Below are 5,781 nucleotides of genomic sequence, written 5' to 3' on the forward strand. Positions count from 1 at the left end.
AAGTCGAGCGTAGTTTATGCGGCTATTTAGTTCATGCACGTTTATAAGATTTGAGACAGCTGACAATTGACAATTATGAAATACTGCATTCTGTCAGAGGTCTGCATGATGAAAACAGTGCCTCATAGCAATGTTTCACCTCAGATGTGATGTACAAATGTTATAAAAGGTTGGTTTCCACTCACCCAGATTTGTTGGCAAGATTTTGTAAAGTAAACTTGTCGAACGCAAAGAATTCGGCCTGATATTTTTCCAGGCCTAATTAATCTACGGTGATCAAGAGCCTGCCCATTATGGCTCTTAAATGTGATCGAAGATGGTTGCTATTTTTTTGAGTGTACATATGAGGCTGTAAACTTGATGTACGATTTGGTTCACCCTTGGCGGTTCTTTGCAAAAATATTTTTCTTAGCCTTTCCTTCAAAAGTCACATGAATGTGCTGTAAACTTATCTGAATTTTGGAATACAAGTTTATTGTTTGATTTAAATTATAAATTTATTAATGGGATCTTCGCTTTTAGCCCTGGCTAAATCTATATATTTTTCGTGGCAGAGAAGTCGGTGCTGGAATTTTTTCCTCTTAACTATCTTAAATTTTGATGTTTGTCCCTATCTGCAATTCATTTGCGAACCGCTGACAACATACCACGGACACTCCAACCGAGGGGGAGGGCGTGGGGGCACAAAGTTGAGTTAGCACAAAAAGATAAATGGGATGATAGGACTTTGTAATTCCCATAAAATGTCTAAAATTTAATCAAGGCTAATCAAAAATCAAAAGTTTGCCCAAAATGGCAGAAGTTGCCTTAAGTTGCTCCAGAAAGCGAAGATTGCCAAAACGTTACCGAGCAAATTGCAGTGATCTAGGAATAATATGGTGGAAACTTAGCTCGGGCTATTTTGTTCAGCTTACGATAGACGGCAGTTTACCAAAGAAAAAGGTCTACCTAAACCAATATACATGCCGAAGATAAAGTATCTCTTGATCTTCCAGCACGAAGGGTAAAGCAGTCTTCAAAGTTGAAATTGCTAAATACATTTTGTTGACGATCCCCTTCCCCCTCCCCCCCCCAAAAAGTGACACCATGAAGAAAGCATACCCTACTGTCGACTTCCAGCAACCTTTTCTGTCCTTGAGATGCAACATTTGAATAGGTTAGTGTAGCCAAAACAGCAACTTCCATATCATCTGCCTTTAGATGTGGAACTATCTTCTCGCTTAATCGTGGAGGAAAGGTTCCTGGCGACCTTCTGAGCCCTTACAAAGGCAGTGAAGTGTCTTCATAATAGAAGACACTATAAACTTACTGTCCTGTTTGTAAGTAAGCAATGATTGTATTAAACTTTGGAATTAACGGGTAATTGGAAAGATGAGTGAGCATCAGCGTAAAATATCAATAACCTTACGGGAATTTTTGAAGCGGAACTGCGTCGTCTACTCTGCCATAAAAATCTTCTAAGCGGGTGTCAAATTCGACTAAACAGATGAAAGCAAAGAACACACCAAAAAAAGTCATATAGCATAGGAGCAAGTGCAAACCAAACTTCTGCTTTCTTGGGAAAGTATTACAGTAGATAGACTAATGTTAATATGAGGACGCTAACATTCCGCACTGGCCAGCTAGACCAGTAAAAAAAACCATCTTCAAATTAAAAAATGAATTCTCTTTACGAAAGGGTTAGTCGGGACGGGTAGTACTTACCTAATGGTAAGCACGCCAAGAGTAGCGTTTATGATGATGATGATGATGATGATGATGATGATGATGATGCAATTACAACTTTTGTATGCTGTATACAGTTAAAATAGCATGACGGGGCGCGTGAGCGTAGCCCGTTAAACTTAGCATAAAAATATAAATTTTAAAATTTTAAAATATATATATAAGAATTAGCACCATCAATAATACTCCTTTAAAAAAAAAAAAAATTCTCCAACATATCACTTATTCGGCTGAAAAAAATCATCGACGATTACTTCTTAACTTTTAAAGTCCAAAAGATGTTAAAGGAAGAGAGTTAATAAATTTGAATGCGATATTCATTGTTCATGTTGCAACTTTATACGTCCGAGCGATGTTTAGCGTTCCCTAAAGTACAGCCTTCTGCATGTTATGAAAAACTCCCTTACTCTTACTTCAGACCAACTCCTTTAGCTTGGCTTCTAAGCGCCTGTTTACCTGGAGGTGGAGGACCCCAGGTAAGTGAGGTAACCCGCTTAGGTGGGGTAACCGGCCTGTCTATATGATCTCTCATTTTAATTTGATCACGTTTACATGATAGGTGGGGTGACCCTCCAAGGCGGGTAGCCCGGTCTACCAGACCGGGTAACCCTCTCAGCCGGGGTCGAATTTTGCCATGTAAACGTTCAAGGTGAGGTAACCCGCCTAGCCGGGGTCCGAATCGTGATACATGAAATTCGAGCAGAATTCACTTTGGCGGAGTTTTGCATCATTATTAAAAGAAAAAAAAATAGAAAGCCACAGCACTGAAGGTTGCAGCAAGGGCAGCAAGAGCATTAATCGCCAAAGCACGTGATTTGCCAGCATATTTCTTGTTTAAGTGCTTGGCGACCATTCAATAATCTCGAGAAAGTGCATCCTGGGATGGCGTGGTTGTAAGATTGCATGTAAAGGAGGTTTATTTTTTTACCCCACCTTAGCGGGTTACCTCACCTCCCTGGGGTCCCCCACCTCCATGTAAACAGGCCCTAAGTCTCGGCACCATCCCCCTAGTACGTCCATTATGATATTGCATTGTTTCACTTCATTTCCTTGTTACTTCTGCTTCAATTTCCAACGGAGCGGTCCGCATTTCGTGGTTTTCTCCTCCTCTTTTTTCTCGCGGTTTGTAACCCATTGGCAGGTCATCTCCAGCGTGATGGCTCCCTTTGACTCGTGGTTGATAATGCGAGCATCTACTCTGATGGCTCTAACTTCTTGGTGCTCCGCAAATAGAGGGGCATCCCAGAATGCTAGCGCATTGCTCTCCTCGTACACTCGCTTCGGTTTCAGTGGCGATTACCAAGGTGGCACTGAGTCTACAAGGCCTAGGTCTTGCAGAACTTCGAACAAAAGTATGTTCAGGGCTGCGTTATGTCGGGTAACGTACTTGTTCTGTGCAAGGAAAGTACAACCATCCAGGACATGGGCGACACTTTCAGGGGCCTTATTACATAGCCTGCACATCACCTCACCTGTCGTGTCCATGTGCGTTTTCTGGCAGGAATACAGCCTCGTAGAGCTCAAACATCCCCGCCACTGTATGTGTTGGGCATTGTTTCCAACCGCAACCACATTAGGTAACCCAACACTGGTAATGCAAATTGGCCACAAATGTCCAGTGCTGGCCACAAGATCCCTACTTTCCTTTTTTATCCTTAGTTCCACACTTCTTAGAGGTGTGGAAGTGTGGAAAAGTCTGAGAAAGTCAGGATAATGTCACTTTTCCCACAGGCACTAACCCCTTGTCATTCTTGACTTAGTTCCACACTTCTCAGAGGTCTGGAAGTGTGGAAACGTCTGCAAAAGTCAGGATAATGTCACACTTTTCCTACAGGCACTAACCCCTTGTCATTCTTTACTTAGTTCCACACTTCTCAGAGGTGTGGAAGTGTGGAAAAGTCTGAGAAAGTCAGGATAATGTCACTTTTCCCACAGGCACTAACCCCTTGTCATTCTTGACTTAGTTCCACACTTCTCAGAGGTCTGGAAGTGTGGAAACGTCTGCAAAAGTCAGGATAATGTCACACTTTTCCTACAGGCACTAACCCCTTGTCATTCTTTACTTAGTTCCACACTTCTCAGAGGTGTGGAAGTGTGGAAAAGTCTGAGAAAGTCAGGATAATGTCACTTTTCCCACAGGCACTAACCCCTTGTCATTCTTGACTTAGTTCCACACTTCTCAGAGGTCTGGAAGTGTGGAAACGTCTGCAAAAGTCAGGATAATGTCACACTTTTCCTACAGGCACTAACCCCTTGTCATTCTTTACTTAGTTCCACGCTTCTCAGAGGTGTGGAAGTGTGGAAAAGTTCGACAAAGTAAGGATATTGTCGCACAGGAATACAGGCAGGAATACAGCCTCGTAGAGCTCAAACATCCCCGCCACTGTATGCGTTGGGCATTGTTTCCAACCGCAACCACATTAGGTAACCCAACACTGGTGATGCAAATTGGCTCGAGGCGGTTACACGGTTGTGATCAGACAGGGGACTTGACCAGATGATAGACATTTGCGAAACAACTCCTTAGCTGCGCACTCCAACGACATCTTCTCCTCTTTCTTCGCCGTCTCTAAGACACCCAAAAACTTGTACTGATTGCCTTCTTCGAGGTCGGAATCACAGATGTTCTCATCTACCCTTGGCCCCGAGGCATCATGGGTATGGGTCTATACCCGTCTTCGTACATGAACGACCGCACACTTTTTGGGTTCCACTGAAGTCTGACATCCTCCATCGCGCTTTTAGTTGTCGCCATAACATGGTTTAGCTTAGGGGAGTAGTATGGTTTTGCCCTCGGAGAACCAGGCTGAATACTCTATGTTGGTATTCGCGATGGTTTGAAACGACGTAGCCACCCCCTCATGGAGCACTTTTGCCTTTTTCCACCAAAAATTGGTCAACCTGTCTGGGCCCAGGGCACTCCAGTTCTTTTTCCTTGCTAGTACCTTTGTAGGTGATGGGGGAGGAACTCGGCTATAAATTGCAGATCATATATCCTCGAGCCACTTGGCGTTTCTATTCCCGGTCCCTTGACTTTTCCAGTGCTGTTTCTAAAAGCTACTCGCATCTTCGATATTCTCAAAGATCTTTCTTTCCGAATTTTTGTCGTCAACCGGCATGTATTTTGGGCGTTCATTCCCTTTATTCTTATCCAATACCTCTCTCATATCAGCGTAGACCTGGCCCGCGTTTACTTTAAACTGGTGATTTACACGTCTTGTTCATTATTATTATTATTATTATCATTATTATGTAAAATTTAGCACAGGGATTTCCCTGGGGAGAAATATCCAGTCAAGTCTCATCTCGAGACCTCAGACTTCCAGCACCTTTCTGAGGATATGTGCCGATCCGAGGAGTGCCGACTTTTGCATCGTTCTTGTTCGGTTTTTAATTCCTAGTTGCTCCAAGTGGCCTGCCAGCTTCTTTGACACTGAACCCAATGCACCTACAACCACTGGCACCACTTTTGTCCTTGATTTCCAGATCCTTTGAATCTCTCTTGCCAGGTCTTGATGCTTTTCACACTTTTCAGTTTCTTTCTGCAGAATATTACTATCTCCGGGAACAGCTATGTCCACAATGATTGTTTCCTTTGCAGTATTATTATTATTATTATTATTATTATTATTATTATTATTTTCATTATTTTTATTATTTCTTGTTGTTATCATCATCACCATCATCATCATCATCGTCACTATCATTGTCACTATCACTATCATTATTACTATTATTATTATTTAAAAAACAAGTTAAGGGTTTTCAGAGGCTAGTACTGTTAGTCTATCCATACCTAAAGGAAGTTTATGAAAGTGACGATTTACGACTTTGCGCCCCAATAGGTTTTAACGTAGCTTGATAAATACAAATCACCTATCAGTACACTGACCTCATCTGTTGGATAATCTTATATTATGTGAATCATGTTTAATACAAGTACTCATGTTTGATATAAGTACTCTGTAATCTATTAGTAACAACTTGGCTTTTGGCCCAGTTAAAGAAGACTTGGTTAGCTGAGAGAGTTACTCTAGTACTTACAATTTATCACAA

General features: G+C 42.0%; 1 pseudogene; it reads right to left on the reverse strand.

Annotated features, from left to right (window-relative positions):
* Positions 1–2,049: 2,049 nt before the first annotated feature.
* LOC140926341 (uncharacterized) lies at positions 2,050–4,459 on the reverse strand (annotated as a pseudogene).
* Between the last annotated feature and the right edge of the window lie 1,322 nt (positions 4,460–5,781).

The sequence above is a fragment of the Porites lutea genome, chromosome 2 (genome assembly GCF_958299795.1).
Source record: "Porites lutea chromosome 2, jaPorLute2.1, whole genome shotgun sequence".
Classification (NCBI taxonomy): Eukaryota; Metazoa; Cnidaria; class Anthozoa; order Scleractinia; family Poritidae; genus Porites; species Porites lutea.